Below are 22,973 nucleotides of genomic sequence, written 5' to 3' on the forward strand. Positions count from 1 at the left end.
CTTTTCCTGTGACTGCTAACATCTCTGGCTCCAACCTCCACTCCTTACAAATAGCAGGTGATGGCCTGACTCTGGGTATGGCATTGACTGGGCCCGTTCCTTCCTCGTGACTTTTCTCCGTTTCTCCTCAGCTCTGAAGTCGTTATGTTCAGGCATGTTGCCTCAAATGTTCCTCTTGCTCACAACATCTGTGTGACTGAGCTCTAACACATACAGCACATGCCTTGGATTTCTCATCTTTGGATACATGAGAAATATCCCAGAGTGACTCCCTCTTCCTCCTATGTTTCCTGCCTCCAGCCCACTTTGGACAAAAGAATCAGGGACTAAACAAGTACATGGGCCATGGGTTTTCTACCCCTTCCCTGCTCATCCCGTGAATTAGGAGGTCGAAGGAAACAGTTCTCTGACCTAATTTGGCTTTCGGTGGAAAACAGTGTCTGCTGTTCTTTCTCGTTAAGTTTCAAAGCAAAGGTGAAATGAAACGGCTGTATTTAATTCTGAGCATAATCTCTTTGCTGTTGGCAATACCCTGGGAATAGAAATGTATTTTGCCCTTCAATGAATAAATTTTTCAGAACCTACAGTCAAGGCTCAAATAATTTTAACTATTTTGTCCACGGTGTTTCTCAATTTTCCTTGGCAGACAGATGGATTAAATGACAATACCTCAGTTTCTCATTTTGTAAATGCCAGGAACAGTGTGAACAGTGTCCTAAATCTAAAGAATTGTGAGGACAGATGAGATGACACCAAGAAAGCTGCTTGCATTTCCTTGGGGGACATGTAACTCAGGCAGACAACCCTGGATTACCTGATTTTTTAAAAAAAATCCCAGCACACAAATTGTATACAAACTTATTTCAGACCAGGTTTCTGTTGTTCTGTCAGTAGCTCAAAGACAGTAAGCTAATTTCCAAATTTGCACTTGCCAAACATTTTTAGGAAGATAAATCTCGAGCAAACAAAATGTTGGTTGTATTGAGCAAACACTGAAGACACAGCCCCCCTCATGTACTTGGTGTTGCTATTCGGAGGCCTAGATGACAGAGCAGGGGTCAATCCAGACGGTGTCAATACAGTCATCTGGAGTGAAATACCATCTCTTCTTCATCAGCATTTTCATATGATGCTTTCAGCCACAGGCCAAGAAACTCAAATCTATCTGTAATTTATACATCATTTCCAAATTACACATAGATTTATATTTATAGCTATTCCATTTATAAAATACAACTTCTTAATTTATATGTGGAGAAACTGAGGCCCAAAGAAATGATGGGTGTCATTAAAGTCATAAGGCTTTGGTACTGTGTTTAATTAAATGCAGAATCAGGGCTAGAATTCGGTCTCTCCATTCTACCTTCCGCTTTATGCCCGTCTCCCTATGAAGAAGGCTGCAGTCAGATTAGCTCAGGTCCCTAGGTCTACATTCTAGCAGTGATGGTGAGTATGGAAGAGAGGTAAGAAGAATGAGCAAAGCTTGGCTAATGACTGAAGCAAGCCAAGCTAAGTGAAAGGAATCAGGGTGTTCAAGCAGGAATAAGAAAGGGTACAAGTGTTAAAAGACGCATAAAATGGAAAGGATGCTATTCTGGAGGAGGAGAGGATGATCAAGTTTAAGACTCACTCATTTTACATGGCAGTCATCTGGGAGGATGGGGAGCAAGTGAGGGGACCAGGACTTCGAAAGCAATACCATTATCCCAGGAGAGAAACTGAGATTGGGAGGGTAACAAAAGGGGAGAGGAGCAAACACCTAACTTTGGTTAAAGACAGGAAAAGTAGGTAAGAAGACGGAAGAAAACTAAGACCCCAACTACATATAATGTAGCAGAGAAACTGAGAAAGTCACGGACTAAGAAAGGATATTGGATTAGACCAGTGGTTCTCAATCCACGCTGAACAGTAGAAGCACTGGAGAGTTTCTAAAAGACATGACCCCGGATTCGGGGTTAACGGCCACTGGATTAAACTGCCGGGCACAGATGACTTGGAAGGGAAGTTTATAGTCCTACTTTAGAGTTGGGGAAAGGATCAACTAGGCGGCATCTCATATATATGGTTTCCAGCCGCTAGAGTCGATGGATACATCTGCATTATTGATTACCATACTTTACACGTACGTAGGTCAATGAGAAATAATGTGCTTGAATAACATATTCAGCATTTGAAATTCTCATGCCTGAGATTACACTGGCTGAGCCGCCCACATCATCAAGCAAATGCTCGAGTAAACAGATGGGCTTTGAACGAGTGCCCTGAAAGGGAACACGATTATGTTTCAATTTAAGGGAAGTAATCCTCTTGGAAAACGCTGTTCCTGTGGTTTGCTTCCTCTTCAACTGGTGTTCGAGCCTAGAGCTCATTCATGGGACTCTAATCAATCTCAAACCAATCTCAATCTGCTGGTGACATGCTTGGTGAGAGCTAATAGAAGGTAATGCATATTGTTACTAGTAACACGCTGTAGTGAGTTTACCAGTACATCTGAAGAGAAGCAGTGGAGACCAAAACCACAGACAACACCCCCACCCCCACACACTTAGATTTGTCTTCTCAAACATCCCAACACATCATCTGAGTCCTTCCCTAAATTCAAAAATTGGATGCTAGAATAGCGCTGTCAATTATGATGGAACAACACAACAAGGTAAGAAGTTTGGATCCATCAAGTGAGGATGTCTGTCTTTACCTATCCCAGATAAATAACCCCAGTGACAAGGTACCATGTAGATAATAGCAGCTTCAATGTTAAACATTTACAACATGCGTTTAATTCATTTTAGGTCATTAAAATGCTCAATAGTTAATATTTCTGGGCCCCTCCGGAAAGCAAGTAGTGTAATACCTAAAGACTTGAAGCAACTGAGAGGCAGGAAGAATGTTAAGAGGATGCGTGGGGGCATCAAATTCATAGCCAACGGGGTAAGTGATCATTATAAAATCAGGGTCATTATAAAAACAAGGGGAAAGAGAGAGGAGATAGAAGTTAATGTTTCATTCAAGTTCTGTTCTGAAACAGGATTCAAGCAAGTTTTTGTACCATTTGGTATTCGTTATTTTGGTTCATGCACATGGCTAATTATTTCTACAGCGTTAAAGATCTCTTTAAAACAAACATATTTTGCACATACACACCCACCTTTAAAAATATGCCTTTTATCCCCTTTCCCAGAGCCTGATGGAATGTCTGAGGGGCAGCACTCTGGGAGTAAATGTAGATTGTATGCTAAAAATGTAGCTGGCCCCTAAAACTTGTATAAACAAATTAACGAAAAGGACATTGCAGCACTTAGGGAATAAACAAAATGACTCTCAACTTTAACTTGCAGATTTTTCTTTTTAGTTCGGTAATAAATTTTATCCCCAGAAGATTACCCTGTCCTCTCTCTTCCCAAGCTTCCCCTCCTCCTCCATCCCTCCAGCTGTCTTAATGTCAGACCCCCAGCTCAGCTGTCTGGTTTGCACTCACTGCATGAAGAATTCTCTTTGATTTTTCTGTGAGGCTGTCTTGGAGTGAGGACCTTCTCATTCTAAATGATCCATGTTTCTGTACTCTCAGGAATCGTTCACTTAAAGTGTTTCACCTCTGGGCACAAGAAAGTAGTATCAAGTTGCATCATCCCGTGATGAATTTGGGTGACTCAGTCTAGAAGATTCCATGGACTCTCGCACCTGAATTGCCTGCTCGGACGTGGGGCCTTAGTTCCCTTTGGTAAATTGGTTGAGTCATACCTGCAGACCTTCAGCACCCGTGCCCTGCGGAGCTGCTGAGGCTGCTTCAGACCAACACAGAGATCCAGATGCGAGACCACAGAGGCCTCGCCCACCCACGCCCTCACTACGGAGAGGCATATGGGCAGCAGGGCAGCAGCGCTGCGTGCAGGGCATGGTGGCCCAGGCCTGAGAGCCATTTGTAACCGTCTGGAGCTTTATGCCCCTAAAGCAAGAGGCTGGCTCTAGTCTTGGCACTTCAGAAAAAGGGCAGGGCTGGCATCAGGGGACATTCCAGGGAAGTCACTGCGTGTCCGCTTATTAGCACTGTCTTCACACTCTGGTCCTGGTCCCCAGCCCCCTTGCACCACCCTGGCCTCCATTAGCACCATCACCCCTCCCCTCCTCTCGGGTCAGCTCCTCTTATCACCTCTCCCCTCCCAAGTGACACAAAAGGGCATGTTCCTGGCTCTTCCTGCCAGCAGCACCCTGGAGATGGGGAGATGTGAATGTCATTCCTCTTTAAATGGAGGGTGCTGTGCACAGAAACCCTTTTGAAGCCTATGCAGGTAAGCTGGGATAATTTTTCAGACCAATTTTGTCAGAATGTAATGTGAGAATGTTGCTCTCGCTTTGGTGTTCGTTCTCTCTCTCTCTCTCTCTTAATTTAATCTCCTGTCCACTCACTTAACAACCCTTTATTGAGTGTCTGCTGTGTATTTACAAGAAGTAGAAATAGTAATGGCTAATATCTATAGCGCACTTCCTAAATGCTAGAGTTTTATAAGGAACAGCTCATTTAAATAAGCACTCTTTTAGTTACTATTCTAATATCTGATTAAATAAGATGGCTCACAGGTACAAATATAGAGGTACATAATATACATGGAATTTCTTTGTACCTATATATCCCCATTTCTATCCCAACCCCTTTCTGCTTTTCTCATCTCCCTTACCAAGTTATTTCACCCCTAACAGTTTTTCTGGGAAAATGGATGCTTATTAGATGTCAGCTGGCTGTTCATGGTTTCAGATATACAAGGAGAAACAGTGAAAGCAGAATCTATTCACGTGTGGACGCGCAGCTGCCCAAGGGCAAGCATGTGTCTTTTCTTCTTCCCAGCCTATGGACCTTGGCATGGTGCCTGATACATACCTGACAGTCACACACCAAAAACTTGTTACAATAATTAATTCCATGACATGTTAAGCATCATATCTTGTAATAATCCCAAGTGCTGAATAATACTCTCGGATGGGGTTTGCCTGGTGCCTGATGCTCCACAGAAAGACACAACGAAATCTGAGGTCAATTCAAGGTTCCACTAAAAGCCAATCAAGTGTGAGGTGGGGCTTAACCCATGGGACAAAGAAGCAAAAGCTGGTGCTCTTAGACATGAATCAATCTAGTCAGCGTGGTTGGTATAACCACAGAGGAAGGCAAAGTTTTTCTCCACAGAGAGAGGGAGTTTCTTCTGACATTTATAAAGTGGGTCAATCCTGAGGGGGCATGTGTCCACCCCCATCCTGTAAAGCTGGCTGATTTTCACTGTATTCTCAAATTTTACCCATTTTGTCCTCTCAGCCAGCGTTCTCTTCATTCTGGCTTGTCTCTTGACTGTGGGTGGGGCATGCAGCTAGGAGTGAGCTGGTGAGCATTTCATTGCAGCCCAGAAAGGGGGTCGTGCCTTCATTGGTAGCCTATTGAAGTAACTCCTAGCAGCAGGGTTCCTGGGGCCATGACATCTGCTGAAATCTTTTTGGTAAGTGATTCTGAAACACAGTCCGGACCAGAAATGGCCAAGTTGGTGGGAATTTCTCAGGACATCCCTAGTAAGCAGGCCCTAGAAGTTATTTAGATTATAAGGTAGTGCATTCTGGCAGAACGTGCTGGCTTTAATTTCCAAGCTCAAAACTTAAGTGTCAAGTTTGCTAAGCTTGCTGGCTACAGTCTCTTAAAGGTGGACCCTGTACGATGACCAAAGACCTCCTTGGTACTTGAGTCACAATGAACGCTGGCATTTGGGCAGCTGATGAAACTGCAGGCAGACTATCCACCTCATTTACAATAAATAATTCCCCCAATTGAACTGCCTGCATGTGACGAAGTGTGGGGCACTATTTGTGAAACAGGTTCATGCCAAAGTTAGGCTGTAAGAATAAAGCATGGTTTCCCTACTGCTCAAGGAGAACTTCAATATTCCAGAGGCCCAGGCTTTTTGCCCAATAGAACAATGTGGCATAAGCATGAATCCACATGGTCATTAATGTAACCTATTTACCTCCCATATATGAAACTAAAAAGGGACCCATCCATTCAGATTATTCAACAAACATTGGATGGACCAGGTAGAGCATTAGGGCAGTGGTCGGCAAACCGCGGCTCTCGAGCCACATGCGGTTCTTTGGCCCTTTGAGTGTGGCTCTTCCACAAAATACCGACTTCTGCACATGGGCCACGAAGTTTCAATCGCACTGTACGTGTGCGCACACATGTGGTATTTTGTGGAAGAGCCACACTCAAAGGGCCAAAGAACCGCATGTGGCTCGAGAGCCGCGGTTTGCCGACCACTGCATTAGGGTGAGAGACACGATGTAGAAATGACCAGATGCCTTTCTCTTTCACAGAGCGTCCAATCAGAAGGGGGCAGAGGGAGGCCCTGATTACAGCCCAAATGTGGATCCCTGTCTTCCAGCGTGATGGTGCTATGCTAGGCATGTACGCAGAGTGGGATGAAAACACAGAGGTGTGTCATCTTAATCAGCACTGATGAAAAAAAACAAACACAAGTGAGGAAGGAAGACTAAAACTGTGCGATTGGTTTTCAAAGTATTTCTTCTTCCTTTTGCTTTATTCTACATAAACTCTAAATGGCATCTGGGGGCTTCATGTCCGTAGGTCTTAGCCAGATCAGCTAGTTGAAGGAAATGATAACATAACCAAGTAGAAATGCTCTTGAGAAATTATTTTACTTTTCATCTAGTTTTCAAGTCTAATCCATTCCTAGCACAGACTACAGTCAAGCGTGTGTTCAAGCTTGCAAACTGTTTACAAGCAGGGTGTAGGTAAGGCAGCGGAACCCTACTGGGCCCAGACGACCCAGCATGACCTCATATTTAACAATTACATTTTCCTTCCCTTCCCTTCCTTCCACTATAGGAACCTCCCACTGCTTCTCTGCATTTATGTAGAATCAGTTCTGTCTGCATCTAGATATTAGTCACACCCACTTATATACCTGCTGATGGTGGGTCCAGTCAGTCCCCATATGTACAACCCATCTATACCGATGTGAAAAACATTTATTTTCTGCTTATTTGTTTTTCCCCCTCATTCTGACCTCTTCTCAGCATCAGGGATTATGTGTGTTTTTGTGGCTAAATCTAAATCAGACAAATAACAACATTTAAAGAAACAATCTCAGCTGTCTACCTTTTATTACCTGTGAGGCCTTGTGTATATAGAAAGGGGACCTCTGTGATGATGAATTTTCATGACATGTCTGCGTGTTAAAAAAACACAATAATAACAGTTCTTACACCACCTCCACCTTCCTGACCACTTGTCCTCCTGGAGGTTAGCCGGATGCTGGCAGTTTCCTAGGAAACGACATTATATCACACAGCAGTGCCACATTAATTCAGAACTCACCACCCAGCTGAATTCTGGCTCCGGCACCCTATCAACTGACCTCATTGCTACAACCAAGAGCAGAAATGGACTCAAAATATAACCAAAGGGACTCTTGGGTTTTGTTGATCAAAAATCTCAGAGACACTTAAAAATGCATTAAATGAAACAGACCCAAACCTCCTAGCAACCCACATGCAACATGTCACAAATGTGCCCTGGAGATTCTGGCCCAGAATAGAAGAGTCCTCATTCCAATGAGTTACTAAGATGGGGGACTTAAAACAAGATTTTTTTCTTCTCTTTGACTTTTAGAATGATTTTATGCATAGAGCCCAAACCAGAGAATTGTAACTTTCAGTGGTTTTCTCCCTCAGTTATCCTGGGGACCTTCCTCCCCTCCTCAGCCTCCACACCTGTCTTCACAGTAGCACAACCAACAGCACTGCAGTTATTATTAGCTTTGTGACCTCAAGTAACCTTAGCAGGTGCATACAACTCTTATGGAAAACACGCCCCCTTCTCAGTCACTAGTAAGCATCCAAAGTGTTAATAGTGTGGAGTAACGTTGTGTATGCTGACACTTGGGAGGTGGGGAGAGACAGGGGCAGCTCTAAATTGCTGAGTGACTGCTTATATCTATCACACCTTACAGAAAAGATTTTGTGTACACACACACACACACACACACACACACACACACACACACACACGCACCGGCCTGATGATTCTAATCTAGGCCTAAAAATACAATCACGGGTCTAAATAAGGGGTAAAGCTATAAAGGCATATAGTTCAAGTTGCCTGATTTGTACATATGCGATATACGTTCAGGCTTGACTACATAGGTCAAAATTTCCCACCAGAATATGTTTTTTTGACCTAGGAATTGTGGTAATAGTTGCTTGCCCCAATATCCATTCTCCCGTTTTCTTAGAAGCAGAAACCTTCATTTTGAACTAGACACATTGCTGTACAGCTCAAAACCTTGCTCTTTAGCCTCCCTTGTAGCTGGGTGTCCTGAAACTAAATTCTGGCTGAAGTGTAGGAAACAAAACTGGGGCTAGGCCCCTGTCCCTTCCTTCATCCTGCTTTGTGGAATGCTAATGCAAAGGCTGGAGCTTCGGCAGCCATTCTGAGCCTGAGAAATACACTAAGGATGGCCGAAGAGCAAGTCAGGATCGGGTCCCTGAGCCTGCGGAGCTGCCACATCTGCCCTGGATCCTGCCTCCCAACCTCCTTTATGTGAGGGAAAAATAAATTTCTATTTTTTTTAGCCTTTATCTATTTATTTATTTTTGATGAAACTGTCCCTCATCCTGTAACAAATTGACCTTAGACATCACAATAGACTTCATTTTACAGATAAGGAACCTAATGATTAAAGATCAACTTTGATAAATGTCTCAATCAGGGAAGCAGAGATGGCAACTTAATTACACTCCTATTTAATCTCCTTCTTCTAAAGAGAGATGATGGAGGTTTCATTTTATATGCCCGTCGGTATCTGTTTAAATGAATATGGTTTTATATTTCACAAGTCTGTGGATTTCTGAACCTCTGAGGTCTTCCAATGGGCCCATCTAATCCCAAATCACACATATTCAAGGAATAAGATATTAAACAATAAAAAACAGGAAGAGGTAGAGTAATGAATAGACTTGAGAACATTTTCTTTCCTGCTATGTTCATTAGCAGGCACATGTCTTACTCTGCATCTGATTCCATAAATCTATGAAGCTAGGATAACTTGAATGATGTTTTAGAAAGTGCTAAATGGAGATTTTCAAATTTGGGGGATGAGTCAGTATTTGAAATGTTAAAAGGTATCTTTACTTCAATATGTACACAAGACAGCCAACATAGCGTAGTCACCAAACACATCCCTAAATGCTTTTTTATAGGATAACCCTCTGAAACTTACCGGCATTACCAAATGGATAAAAACTCACTAAACTCAATTGATGAAGAAAAATAAATAGACTGTCTCTTCTCTGTGCCTCCATCCCATGCCCCCACCCTATAATCTTCACCCTACAAATCACTCTATGGCCATTAAAATAAAAAGAAGCTTTCCCCTCCCATGTTATAGTAACTTCAAACTGTCTACCGGTTTAAAATCCCTGTTGTCACCTTTTAATATTCAAAATGAAAATAGCAACAGAGGAATGGGCAATATGTGGTTTCCGCTCTCCTGCTCCACCTCCAGTAATATCTCTGCTCACTCAGGTGGACCAATAAACCAAATATCCAACATAGGATGTTTTGTCCCTGAGCTATGGCCTGGAAGTTTGGAAGGACACTATACATCCTTTCAAATAAAAGGAATGAGCCGTGGAAAAGTAGTCATAATCTCACACTATGTGATCAGTTTTACTTGGTTGGTGAATCCCACGGGTGGGGTTAATCTCGAATAGTTGCACGCATCTACTGTTTCACTCTCAGCTTCTGAGCATTTACAGGGATTTAAAGATGTGTAATAGGACATGTGTCTTCTAAACGCCCCTTCCTCCACAAGCATCACTGACAATCTCCAACATCGGCCTAAATGCGAGCTAGCTCACTGTAAGATAAACTGCCCTTCTTCATTTCATTCCATCAGGGCTGCTTCCTCGACTTGAGACTATTTGCCTTGAATAATGAGTTTACTCCACCTTCGCAAAGGATGACTGCTGTGTATAATGGTCTCTGAAATGCTACAGAAACCCGAGAAATCGCCTGTCATGAACCGCGAGGCTGTAAGTTATGAAGAGCAATAATGATATTTACCTCTGACTCTTCCTGCTGGAGGGCACAGCAGAAAAAAACACGGATTTCCCCGCTCCTGTGCCAAGAGACCATCTGCATCTTACCTCTCTGCCTTTTACAGGCAGGGAAATAATGCTATGGGTGGTAATAATGTCCTGTTTGTCATTCAAAGCACTTTCACACACATTATTATCTGGTGTGTTCCAACCGGGAATCGTGCGGAGGTGGGTGTTACGGATGTTACAGGGCCTGGAAGGGGGACTGGACTCAGGAGGTTCAGTGATCTGCTCCGGCCACCCAGACAGAGAACAGCATGGCTGCCGCGTTAGGTCAAGTTCATGAGGAGCTCTTCCTGCCACATTCACCCCCTGGATATATTTTAAAAATGTAACCGCTTTTCTTTTGTATCCATTCTCCTTTTCACTAATAACAATCAAAGTTCTGAAAGATATAGATCTACTAGAGGGCTAAAGCTACCAAAACTGCTTTCCATTGGTTTAATACAGTTTCAAGGGCAAACATGGAAAAAGTAAGTAATGGAATGAAAGGAACTAGGAAACACACAGGGACTTCAGAAAAGACAGGACGACTACAGAAAAAATGTGTTGTTTTCAGATGTCAGGATTATCATCAAAATGAATATTTCTAATGTATAAGCTAACTTTTTCTGATATAAAACAGAATATGTTCATATCTGGAAATACAGGAAATTTAAAAAATATAAAAACTGCTCATAATCAAACCAGCCTGATCTATCTGATATTTATATTTTGATTATGTTTTGGCATATGTATGTAAAACATATAAGTTATACATAATGATTATATATAATGTATAATGCTTATATATTTAAACTCAAATCTCTCTCTCTCTCTCTCTCTCTCTCTATATATATATATATATATATGTGTGTATATATATATATATAAAATGCAAAGTGTCCCCATGGGAGTTTGACCAGGAGACCAGGAGTTCTATTGCTATGACATGTACTGACCACCAGGGGGCAGCGTGGAATAAAATATATATATATAAAATTGGGGTAATTCTGAATATCGTTTTAAATTCTACTTTCTTTCACTAACACTGTGTTGTAATTAGAATTATATGATTAAATCAACTATTTTTTAAACTAGTGAAAAGAAGGATATAAAATAAAACTGGAAAACACCTTGCAGTGCAGTTTGTAACTAACTGTCAAATTCAAAAACATTTGGAAAATGGTAACTAATTCTGGCATATAAATTAATGGAGTGAAATCTTAATCCATCAGCAAATATTGACTGAGTCCCAAGCTGCTGGAATCATCCCAGGAACCGGGCTCAGGGATGTGGCGGTGGCAAGACAGAGCCCCTGACGTTGGAAGCTTATATTCTAGAACCTCAGAAAAAGGGGAAATGCAATAAATTTGAGCGGAGCTGAGCTCAACCTACTTTTTAACCCAAAAGAATGGTTTAACAAAGCAAACGAATGGTGTAAACCATACTCTAAGAACAGCATTTAATTCACTTATAAGAAGGAACCATTCAAATCGCTTAAAAAATACTCAACTTCACACAAATATTTTGTTAATTAAAAATGAATATTCACTTAGAAATAGGAACATCTACAAAGATCACAAGCAGGCATTGAGCCTTTACCTTCCCACCTCCCCAGCCTCTCCAGACCCAGGCAAGACCAATAAGAAACAAGAGGAAAGGCAACTAAAAGATGCAGTAAATATGGAGAGAAATAAGAGAATGAAAAAAGAAGTTGAGAGAGAACAGGGAAGGAGCTCACAGGTGGAATGACGGGTGAGCTAATGGAAGCCCTCCAACACAGAAATGCAATATGACTCCACTTAGTCCATCATATATCTAGCCCCAAACCTGTCAACTCGGATAACGTGGATTCCATTTCGTGACGGCTGGCAGTGACTGTCATTTCTGAAATGCTGACGGCCCATGTACACAATCAATCGATTCCTTTATGGAAGTATTAATCGTGTAGATACTTTTAATGCGGCTGTGGTAGAGTGGAGAATGCAGGGACAAGAGTGTTCTATGGCAAGAAGGGTGCATGTGGTAAGAGGCTGAACATGAGGCCCACGTGGAGGGGGTGCAGGGCTTCGTGGGGGCTCTAGCAACCTCTTCTTCAAGGAGGCCCAGGAGATGTCCTGGCCATGCTGCCTATGCACACCTCTGTGTGAGGCTCATTCTGCTCCCAGAGGTCTGCAGCCATCAGCTGCGTTTTTATATCAATGATACCTTGATAGTATGGTTTCCACCAAGAGATGATCTGGCTGCCACTGTCAAGTGATCTAAAATTTCTTGTTTGTGCCCTAGTTTTCCCATTTGTGCAATTTTTACTTACTTTACTTTCTATCTGCTCTATGGACAAGTGAATGTGCATGGGCAAAAGGCAATTATTAGCAATTGTTAAGTGAAAGGAAAATGGCAAACAGACCTTTTGATCTGTTCCACCCACGGTTCTTGGTAAGGAATGCTGGCCATTCCCGTCTGGAAGCCATTTCTTTATCCGGTTGATGACATCACTGCCAGGTTAGACCTGTTTATGCTCTCCCCGTCCATATGAGCTTCGCAGTGCCTTTCCTACTGCTGATGACAGCCTGGTTCCAGATCAACATGTAACAGCAGAGTTTTCTATAATTAGGTACAACATTTTACATGAATCACCAGGACATAAGCCATGTGATAACACACTGAATGGCATTCTAAAAATGCAGCTACCACTCAATAAACAAAGGTCTTAGCATCTGTTATGTACCTAGCACTGCACCAGACGCTCTTGGGGGGGGGGGGGGTAAAAAAGACAATGTCCCTGTTAATAAAAGGAGCTTACAATCCAGTTGGAAAGAATAATACTGGAGAACAAGATCACATTTAGTTAAGTGCAACTTTGCAGAGTAAGGTCAATTAGCAAGCTAGAGGGTTTATTAGGAGTAACAGTAGCTTAACAGCTTTTCTTACTATAAAACCCTAGTGCAACCCTTAAACAGCAGATCTGGTTTCCCACAATGGATGAACCCGAAAAAGGTTTAGCACAACACTAATCCTTTCATTAACAATCTATAAACGCCTCTATAACGAGTTCCACAGAGCCCTCCTTGGACTGGGTGATGAGGGACGCCCCGCACGCTGTCCAGCGCTCTCTTTAATGAGCTCCTCTGGACCTTCATCAAATACCACAGGTGCAAGTGAGCATCCGTTAATGGGGAAAGGTCTCGAAAAGTGTAAATGGGGCTGCATCGCCAATGGCGCGCTGCTCCAGGTGAGCAGTATTGAAAGGACACCTGTGAGGTCAGCAGGGTAAGTGTTCCCCAAAGATCAGCTGCTCCCACTTCTGTCTGACACTGAGATTAACCGGGGGCTGGGACTAAAGGACCAAACCCCTGTGCACAAGTATTATGGGAATACCTTTAAAGAAGAAAGTCTAAAGGAAGAGAAATACATCTGTTCAATAAATAATACCTTTGGTGAAAACTGCATGTTTTCTTAAATTTTTCCAAGGAAAAGAGCAGAGCATCGCATTAGCCCGAACCCCTGAAAATGTTGACTTTCACAGGAATCCAAAAAGCCGACGGGCTTCCTAGCAGCAGCAAGCTCTGCTAAAGGCACCCCTTCCCCCGAATTCCTGGAGACCCTGCAGAAGTCTGCAAAGGGAGGACCTGAGACAGGCAACTGCTGTAAAGCCAGGACAGTTCCCCTACCCCCAGCGGAGAGCCAGGACTTGCTCAGACCTCATCACCTCATGAAAAGAACACCAACCAGAGAGGCCCGGGAAAGCCCTGGGATTACCAGGAAGGCACAGGATTCGGAAGGCGTACATACTGCCCAGGCTCCGCTCCACTGATTCCCACCACTGAGCTATCTACAGAGAAAACTCTTTCCCAAGCACAAACAGTTCAACTTCAAGAATCACAGCCCCGTGGCTTAGGGTCCAAAGGAAGTATCTACAGGAAAAGTATCTCGGGAGACAGCTGCCACCGACTGCAATTCCTTTTTCAACTACAGATGCAAGTGTGTATCTCTAGCCCACCAATGTCCCTCTAAGCCTGGTTACAAAAATAGGAGAATTAAAAAAAAATTCTTCATTTCTTGCTCTCTCACCCGGACGATCACGGCAGTTTCTGGGGACGTGGATGGAACCGTTTACTGAATTTTGGGACTTGAGAAAGGACAGGCAGTATGACCTCCTTGCGATTTCTAAATGGATGCTGGGGAAACTCCACTGATAACAATGCCTGTGTCTTTGTTTTGACTTACTTGTTGCCCTCCCATGATGATAACTTAAGGCCTCTCTCCAACCCCAGGTTAGCTGTCTGTGCCCTGTTCTGACTTCGGTTGGTGTTGTCACCTGTGTTAGACAAACGTCGCTTTGAGAATCAAAATAGTTCTAGCGGCTGTGCGCCGCTGTGAATCTATTCCATGGCTCCTGTTTCCTTCCGACTCAGGGAAAGAAAAAAGGCTAAACAGGCTTCAAAAAAGAAGTCTGATAAAAACGGACTCTCTGTCCAATTAGCTATAGATTTCCCAGCAGGGCTTTACTTCAGACACTTGTGCAAGGGAATGCGATCACACACCCTGGACACCGGTATTTCTCCACCCCCTCCTACTCCCCCCAGCGCTGCAGCCTACAGTATGGCACATGGAACACTAATAGCACACTTATTATTAGATTTTCTGCATGGTTACATAAGCCTACAGAAGGGGAAATGTAAATGATTCAGGAAGACATTTTTCATGCAGTTCTCATGAAATCTTTAATATCTTCAGACTTAGGAAGAACCCTCCTGGCAAGATACAATCAATTTTCATGCTTCATTAGGAAAAATATCCTTTCAGTAATGTTAAGGAAATGGCTACAGGCAAAAGAGGAAGAAATTACACTCTGGACTGAACAAAACCCCAAGGTACTTTGGACTAAATCCTTCCTTCATGCCCACAGCATCTCAGAAATGAATGTTTGTTTAGGGTCTGTAGGGATTATATTTTGAGTAGTCTGTCTACCCACAGAATTTCATTTAATCCAGCAAAAGTCATTATCAGTTGGGGTAGATTTTTATGAATTAGAATGGGCTGCAGGTTAAATCGACCACAGCCCTGTCGCCCCCACCATTAGCCCCGCACACTTCGATGACATGAAGGGAACAGAGAAAGTGCTGGAGGGAGGAGAGCACTGAGGGACAGTGTGGACACAGAGTGTCTTCAAAGAGAAAGGAAGTCACACCAGCTTATTCCTTTCCTCTTCATTTCAAAACCTTAGCTTTTCAAGACCCAGTTCCCCTTCATTTCATAAAAACCAAGAACATAAAAATAAATTTCTCAAGAATGCCATTTAAATTATTTTTTTCCTGACACTTAAATAATCGTTGGCAAACTCTGAAATCACTTTTAAAAACATGTTGACACCAAATTCTACTTTTCAGTCTCAAAATAATCTGTCTTTAGAGCTGTTCAATTGAAAAGTGTTGTCATACTGCAGTTATATTTGCTCAAGGAAGTTACCGCACACAGAGAACTGCAGACATTCGCAAAAGGTGAGGACGTACAAAGAAATACCTGCAGGGACCTAGGTTTCAAAATTGTTTAATTCATTCATTCATTCATCCATTCATTCACACAAGTGCTCCCATCAATTTATTTCCAGTATCCCCAAGAATTACCCTATAAAATTTTCCCATATTTAAATAAAATAAAAACAAACCAGATTTTTAATTACAAATAAAGAGGAACATGTCACTGCTTTTGCCAAAGCCAAAATTATGTTGTCCTCACAGGAAGTAAGTGTGAGACCATTCCACTGGACCGAACGAGGGACACTCTCTAAAAGGTTTTCGTAGACAAGTCAGCTGACTGGTAATGTGATCACGTTCAAGTCTCATCATTCCTCAAGTTCATTTCCCGATGGTAATCCAGGACACTGCTCTTCCTATTGGCAAAAATTATAGGCAAAGAACCTGCCTTTCTGTGCAGTGAAGTACAGAGTTTGAAAGAGCTTCTCTTTCCCCCTGTCCCTCCAATTATTGAGCATTCACTGGGGTCAGATTAACTGCCTATGGGAGGCCCTGGGAGGTCACAGATGTACAGGTGACATTGCTTGTTCTCCAGGGGCCTAGAGTCACATGGGGAAGATAGAACCAGAACCAAACAAACCATCAGCTCCTGCCATGAATGCTGCCCCAGTGGAGGCAGGCGAGGAGCGCTCTGAGAGGGAGAGGGGGAAGACCGTGCCTGTGCAGGAGCGGCAGTGAGAGTGTGGCACAGAGAGGACGAGATCTAGCTCTTGGAAGGTGAGAAGTCACTGAAGAGAGAGGGCAGCATCTCAATAACTGGAGAGACCTGTGTGTAGAACTGATAGCACAGAGGATGCAGTGTGCTTGGGGAATGGCAAGTGACTTCCTATGTCTAGATGAGGCGCAGCTTTGTTATAATGAAGCATCATCATAAGTCACAGCTCGTATATGAAACAGACAAACAATTTGGCTCAACTGAGAAATTTGAGCCCTAAGTACCAATTTGGTAGAGCAACTCAGCACAATTAGCTCTCTGTTCTGGCTACAGGGCTTGCCCACTGTGCCCCTCACACACATGCTCCTTGCCCATTGCCAGTCTCCTTCCCTCTGACTATCTTGATGATCTTGGTCTTCAAAGCTTGGGTCAAATTCTACCTCCTGCATAGGCATGACTTGCTCACTCCTGCCTAGGAAGAAACTCAGAACATTACTTCTCTGACTGCCTCTCGGTTGGCCTGTCCTAACTCATATAGTGCTTGTGTCATAACAACAACATACCTTTTACTTACATATCACTTTATCACTCACAAAGCTCACATACATCATTCCCTTTATTATCCACAGGAATGTGGAAAGATTGGCATTAGGCCCATTTTTCAGATGAGTTAACTGAGGGCCAGATAGTATATGGTATCTATGTCTGGGACTCTGTGTTTGGGCTCTTTCAGGGAGAGAGTAAGAAATTGGCATCCATATGATATGTTTTAAAGGCTTTGCTACCTGAAAATGCCAGACACATTTCAGATGACAAATCTAATGTGCTGCTCTGGGTGGGTGACTGATCCACATGAGGGCTCTGAAGTGGGTGTAGAAATCTTTCTGGCTGATTATCTTCTCTGTACATGAGCACTCAAATGTTCACAGGCTTGTAGGCCATAAATAGCTCTTAGGAGAGGGTGAGGTTACATCACAGACTCCAGAGGGCTCTGTTCCCTGAAATCAATGAATGTTGACATTCATCTCCCCAAACAAGGATTATGTTGAATGCAGGGCTGCTAGACTTGGCCTGATCCCCCAAACTATCACTTAGGAGGCACTGTTATGTGTTGAATTGTCTCTAGCCCCCAAGTTCATAAGTTGAGGTCCTAACCTCAGCACCTCAAAATGCGACTGTATTTGGAATTAGGATTGTTGCGATGTAATTAGTTAAAATGAGGTCATATCAGAGTAGGGGGGGCGGGGCTCATCCATTATGGCTGGTGTCCTTATAAAAAGGGGAAATTTGGAGACAGACACACACAGGGAAGATAGGAGTTGTGCTGCCACAAGCCAAGGAACCATCAGAAGCCAGGAGAGCGACCTGAAACAGCCCTTTCCCTGGTGACTGCAGAGAACACGGCCCCACTGACGCCTTGATTTTGAACTTTTAGCCACCGGAGCTGTGAGAGAATACATTCTGGCTATTTAAGCCATGAAGTTTGTGGGCTTGGTTACAGCAGCCCTGAAAAACTAATGCAGGCATGCAGCGTTCTCCCCGTGTGAAGGAATGACTTCATCATCCAGCAGCTGGAATTCAGTTATCATGTAATGATAGCAACACCACTCAATTCCTCTCAGCACACATGGTGCCAAGTCACCCAAACTACAGAATTCATACTGAAAGCTAAAGACAGGTGCATTGTGCAGTGCCCTGGGCTGCCTCTCCCAGCATGAACAACTCTATCATCAGGTTATCCGGACTAGGCATTACAACAACTCCCCTATTTCTCAGGTATGTTGCAAACATCCCACTAGGTTGAGAAGTTCCCAGTGTCACACAGGTATGGAGTATTACTATTAAAGCATTTGATCTGAGAGCCACTGACATTTCTATATTGATAAGTCTACACTACACTTACAGCTTTAAAATCTTGAGTTGTACAGAATGACAGTTTATTCAAAATGATTTATAGAGTTATACAGAATGGAATTCAGACTCCACTAATTGGTAATTGGCTGTTACTAGTAATTTTACCCAGTGAGGAATGAAGAATTCCCTTGGTAGTTTTCGCTTTTTCCGGAAACAGGGTTAAGTAAGAAAATTAACAATGCCAAGAGGCTAGGGTGAGAGGACAGGAATTTTTAAACCATTATTAAAACACATATTTTTAAAAAATATATTTATATTGATTTCAGAGAGGAAGGGAAGGGAGAAGAAGAGAAAGATAGAAACATCAATGATGAGAGATAATCATTGATTGGCTGCCTCCTGCACGCCTCCTACTGAGGATTGAACTCACAACCCAGGCATGTGCCTTGACTGGGAATCGAAACATGACCTCCTGGTTCATAGGTCAACACTCAACCACACTCCGGCTGGGCTAAACCCTAAATTTTAAAAATACAAAACTCTTGCATAGTAGCTTTCCAGTTTCCATTCCTCCGTGTCAGGGAAGGCAATGACTTCCCATGTTTGTCACTGTGGCCCATGTACAGGTGGACAAAGGCCTTCTATCATGTGTCCCTCCTAAAGGAAACATCAACTTGGCAGAAGTTTTCTGGAGAGACATGGAGAGCAGGGGTAGACAGGAGCGGGGATGGCGGGGAGGATGTGGAACCACTACATGGCAGCATGCACAGAAAGTCTTCCTAACAGCCTTTCTGCACTTCTCTTCCCCAGCTGCCACCTCACAGGGCAATTGCTCCTCCTCTCACCCCCCATCTCCCCGCCCGCCTCTCACAGGCCCCGCCCTGGCCGCTCTCAGGCCCGTCCACTGTCCACTGCCTTTTCCCTTGGGAAGCAATGTGGCCTAACCAAAGCTTAATCATTCTTAATCATTCACCTTTCTGACCTCACCAGAAATAGCAGTCTGAGCAAGCGCAGACTAGTCCTCCCGAGGTGGTGTGGGAGGGGGAGGACTGCTAATGTTTAGAATTGGTAGGTTTTTCTTTTATTCGTGGCCTAGTGCAAACAGAACTGGGAGGACTTCTATGGATGAACACTAGGTCATCCCAAACTCACTCCTCCTGAGCTCTGAATGCCACTAAGTGCACTTTTCATTATATTTCCTTTTTTTTTAACCTATAAAATTTAGTCTTTCACTTAATTCGAGAGGCAGTAGAGCTTGGTGCCCATAGTAAATGCTCAAAATATTTCATCCATTATTAATGGTAATTACTATTGGATTTATACTCAATTCACTACTTATTAAAACATAATTCTTAAAATATAAGTTGCCTACACACACACTCCCCTGTTTAAGGTCATTAGATCATTCTGCTAATAGCTTTGCCGCAACAATTTATCCATTTAACATCTAAATTCCAGGCACTCAGCTGGCACAGACATGAGTAAGATACTGCCTTCCTGACCCGAGTGGATGACCGGATTGAGACCCAAGGGAATTGGTTGGACCTGGGGTACTCTTTGGCCAGTGGAGTAATGGCCAGTGTGCCAGCACACAAATAAAACATTAGCCTGTTTACCAAAGGCTGTTAACACAGTGACAGCTACAGGATACTTCACTTCACTATTAGGGTCAATACAGGAATTCTCCATTTAAAGAGAGAACCTGTGGCAACTTTAATCTGCGAACAAAACATCAGTAAATGCCAATCCATACCAGCAATTTTCAAATGGTCACACCCAGGTCATGAGGTATTTGGGCTGTATTCTCTCTAGACTAGGTCTTAAATTCTACTTTGTGCATCCCAGGTAATTCAGGGGTTCATCTGCCCTACTGCAATTTACATAACGATGTTTTGATACCACAGTTTGAATGACAAGATGATTTAATCTTTCACTACCAGAAAGCTGAATCTATGCTTCTTCAAACACATCCGCCCTTTCTGACTCTCTCCATGTATCTACGACAGTCGAAGCTTTCAAAAATCCTCCCCCACTGGTTGTTTGGGGCATGGACCCCATGCAAAGAGAACCATGATAGAAAAGTGGTCATGGGGTGAGTCCCCAGAGGTTCTCTGGGAAACAGTGTGCGGCCTTCGTGGAATGGTGTGACCAAGAGATGTGAGATAGCACCAAAGGCACCGATGGTGAGAGACAGAGTGTGTGATACCTCTTCATATCCATTCCCACCTCTGTTTAACCTTCAGACTGTATCCCTTCATGGAGTAAGTGCTCACTGGCTGCCAGTCTGTACCAGACACTTGAACTAGAAGATCTAAAACGCAGTTCTTGCTTTCAAGGAGTTCAGTACCCAGTGTGCAGACACATTCAAGAGAACAGCAAAAATCCTACCAGGAGGGAGAAGGCAGGGTGGGCTCCTTGGAGGTCAAAGCAATGTTGAGTTTTGGAGAAGACAAAGGAATTACTACATATGAAACCAAGGAGAAAATCGCTCTAGATCGAGGAAGGAGCACGTGGAGTCACATAAGGGAGCATGCTACATCCGGGGTGTACAGTATGAGGTGTCAGGAGAGGAGGGAGGAGGGAAGCAGTGACCCTCCCTCCCCAAGACATCTCTTGAAGGCCATGGACAACTTCTGAAGGGTTAAGCAGGGTCATTTTCATACTAAAAAGGTCACTCTAGTGACAGGGTGGAGGATGATGGGAAGGGACCAAGTTTTCCAGGCAGAAAGAAGCTTCTTGCTCCAGTGCCATGGTGGCATCATGAGGTCTGCCCTGATGCAGGGGCAGGGAGGATGGTGCAGAGGAGCCAGGTGGGAGGGAAACCACATAGGCAGTGCACGCCGGGGTTACAGGATGGCGAGGCATGGGCGCATTGGAGGGAGGGGGGCTCCTGGCACTGCGAGAGAGCACATGTCATTCACACAGAGGGAACAGGAGAAACAATGTCACAGCTTCCCTCTAACCCAGGGTTCCACTTCCCATTTTCGCTCCAGGGTAACATTAAAAATCTTAAAGTTGGCATTGAAGGCTCTCTCCAATCCCCTACACACAGTCGACACTCAGTACACATCAGTTGATTTGGCAACTTGAATAGACACACAAAAATAACTTTTTCCATCTGACAAGATATCAACATTTTCTGAATTACTACTCTGCCTTCATGAAAGAAGAAAAATAGCTTGTAACTTATTCAAAGAAGAAGATAAGGGCAAACATTTCCCTGATAACATGCTAATCCCAAACACATGTTCTCTCCTGATACAGGGCCCCGTCCATTCATCTGATTATCACCAACCGCCATCCCTGTCATGCTCCCGGGGAGGGTCTCTGTCCTCTCCTTCACCCTGAAGGCTATTAATCTTCCCCAAGATAAAGAATTTCTAGGTTCAGACAGATGCCCGGGGTAAGAGAACCAGCAGTAATCCTCACCCGCCACGGCACATTCCAGCCTCTACAGCAGTCTGCAAGATCGCATTGTCATTATTATATTTTCTGGCAAAGAAGCCACAGGAATCTATGCAAAAATATTTAAGTGACGGTTGTTTCACTAAGTTCCCATCAATCACTCCTCCTGCCACCCCGCCCTTCCCGAGCAGACAGCATTCCGCTGTGAGGAGGTCTCCACCTAGTTCCTCGCGTGCTCCCGCTTCTGCCGTGCAGACTGCCGGGGAGCGGCGACAGCCCTAACCACGAGAAATGGGAATCCAGGGCTGGCGGTGGCTCAGAACACTGTAACATATTTGCAAAGGCACAAGACAGTTAAAATAGTTATGCTGAGAACTTCAACATCCCTGTTCGGATCAGACAGAGCTCTCATCATCTTAAAACTTTTACATAAAAGAAACAGAGAGAAATCTGGGACTAAACAGCACATGTGCGCCATGTTGTGCTCCTCTGGGGCAGGAAAGCGGCTGTGGGAGCCCCCGAGCCAGTCCTGCTGCACCCGCCACCTGGGCTGTGTCTCTGGCACTGCCCACGGCTCCTGGTGAGGGAGAAACACTCTTTCTAAGGAGTACAGTGAGAGCCAAAAGGGAAGAAATAAAGAAACACACCTCAGGTCTAAATGGTGTATAGAAAGAGCAATTAGCCTTGGTCCCTAGGCTCAGAGATTGAATGCCTCTAAGTGGGAACAGAATACCACCCCTGAGATCCCTTTACAGAGACCTGTTTTCCATGCGTTACTTTGCTGACAAGGGCCATGTCTTAGTTGTTATAGTATGATGTATTTAACAGCACGTGACATACAATAAATGTTAGCTTGTTAAATAAGTGCCTCTGGAATAAGGGGGTCAAGCAAATTGCTGAATTGCAGAGTGATTAGGTAGGTCAATGGCTCAATGGTGGGCATGGACCACCCAAACTAACCAAGAGTCCTGCTCACAGAACACGCCTACAGATGCAGCCGAAGCAAGGCCTCCCTCCCTCAGTCACTGTTGCTCCTGCAGAGTCATCAGAAAGCCCGGCTATAGCCCCTATGGATCCCTGAACATGTCTGAGTGCTGCAGGAAACAGACAAGATAGAGAGACCGGAACTACTCCCTCACACGCTCAGAAAATAAGATCTCTCTATTGGCCACAGGCAGAGGTGGTGCTCCGCTACTTAGGGTCAGAGTCGAGCTCAGACTATGCTTACCAGTGATTCTCAACCCAGGGCCATCTGAGGGGGAATGGGGCATTCTGGATTGCTGCAATAACCCGGGGACATAGCTAGAAGTAGGGACAGCGACAGACCAGGGATGCTAATTGTATTTAATGAGCAAGAGTGTGTTGGTAGCTGAGGACTGCCCTGCCTG

At 43.9% G+C, this 22,973-nt stretch overlaps 1 protein-coding gene across 14 annotated transcripts in view; it reads right to left on the minus strand.

Annotated features, from left to right (window-relative positions):
• ATXN1 (ataxin 1) overlaps positions 1 to 22,973 on the minus strand; it is a 440,907-nt gene that overhangs the window by 41,443 nt on the left and 376,491 nt on the right. The window contains exon 1 of one of the 14 annotated variants that reach the window (XM_005873026.2): positions 12,542 to 12,708. The exons of the other annotated variants lie outside the window; for them this stretch is intronic. The gene's annotated coding sequence lies outside the window, so the exon portion shown is untranslated. Of the gene's footprint in view, positions 1 to 12,541; positions 12,709 to 22,973 lie in introns of those variants that run through there. 14 annotated transcript variants of the gene reach the window in all.

Source organism: Myotis brandtii, unplaced genomic scaffold (assembly GCF_000412655.1).
Source record: "Myotis brandtii unplaced genomic scaffold, ASM41265v1 scaffold398, whole genome shotgun sequence".
NCBI lineage: Eukaryota > Metazoa > Chordata > Mammalia > Chiroptera > Vespertilionidae > Myotis > Myotis brandtii.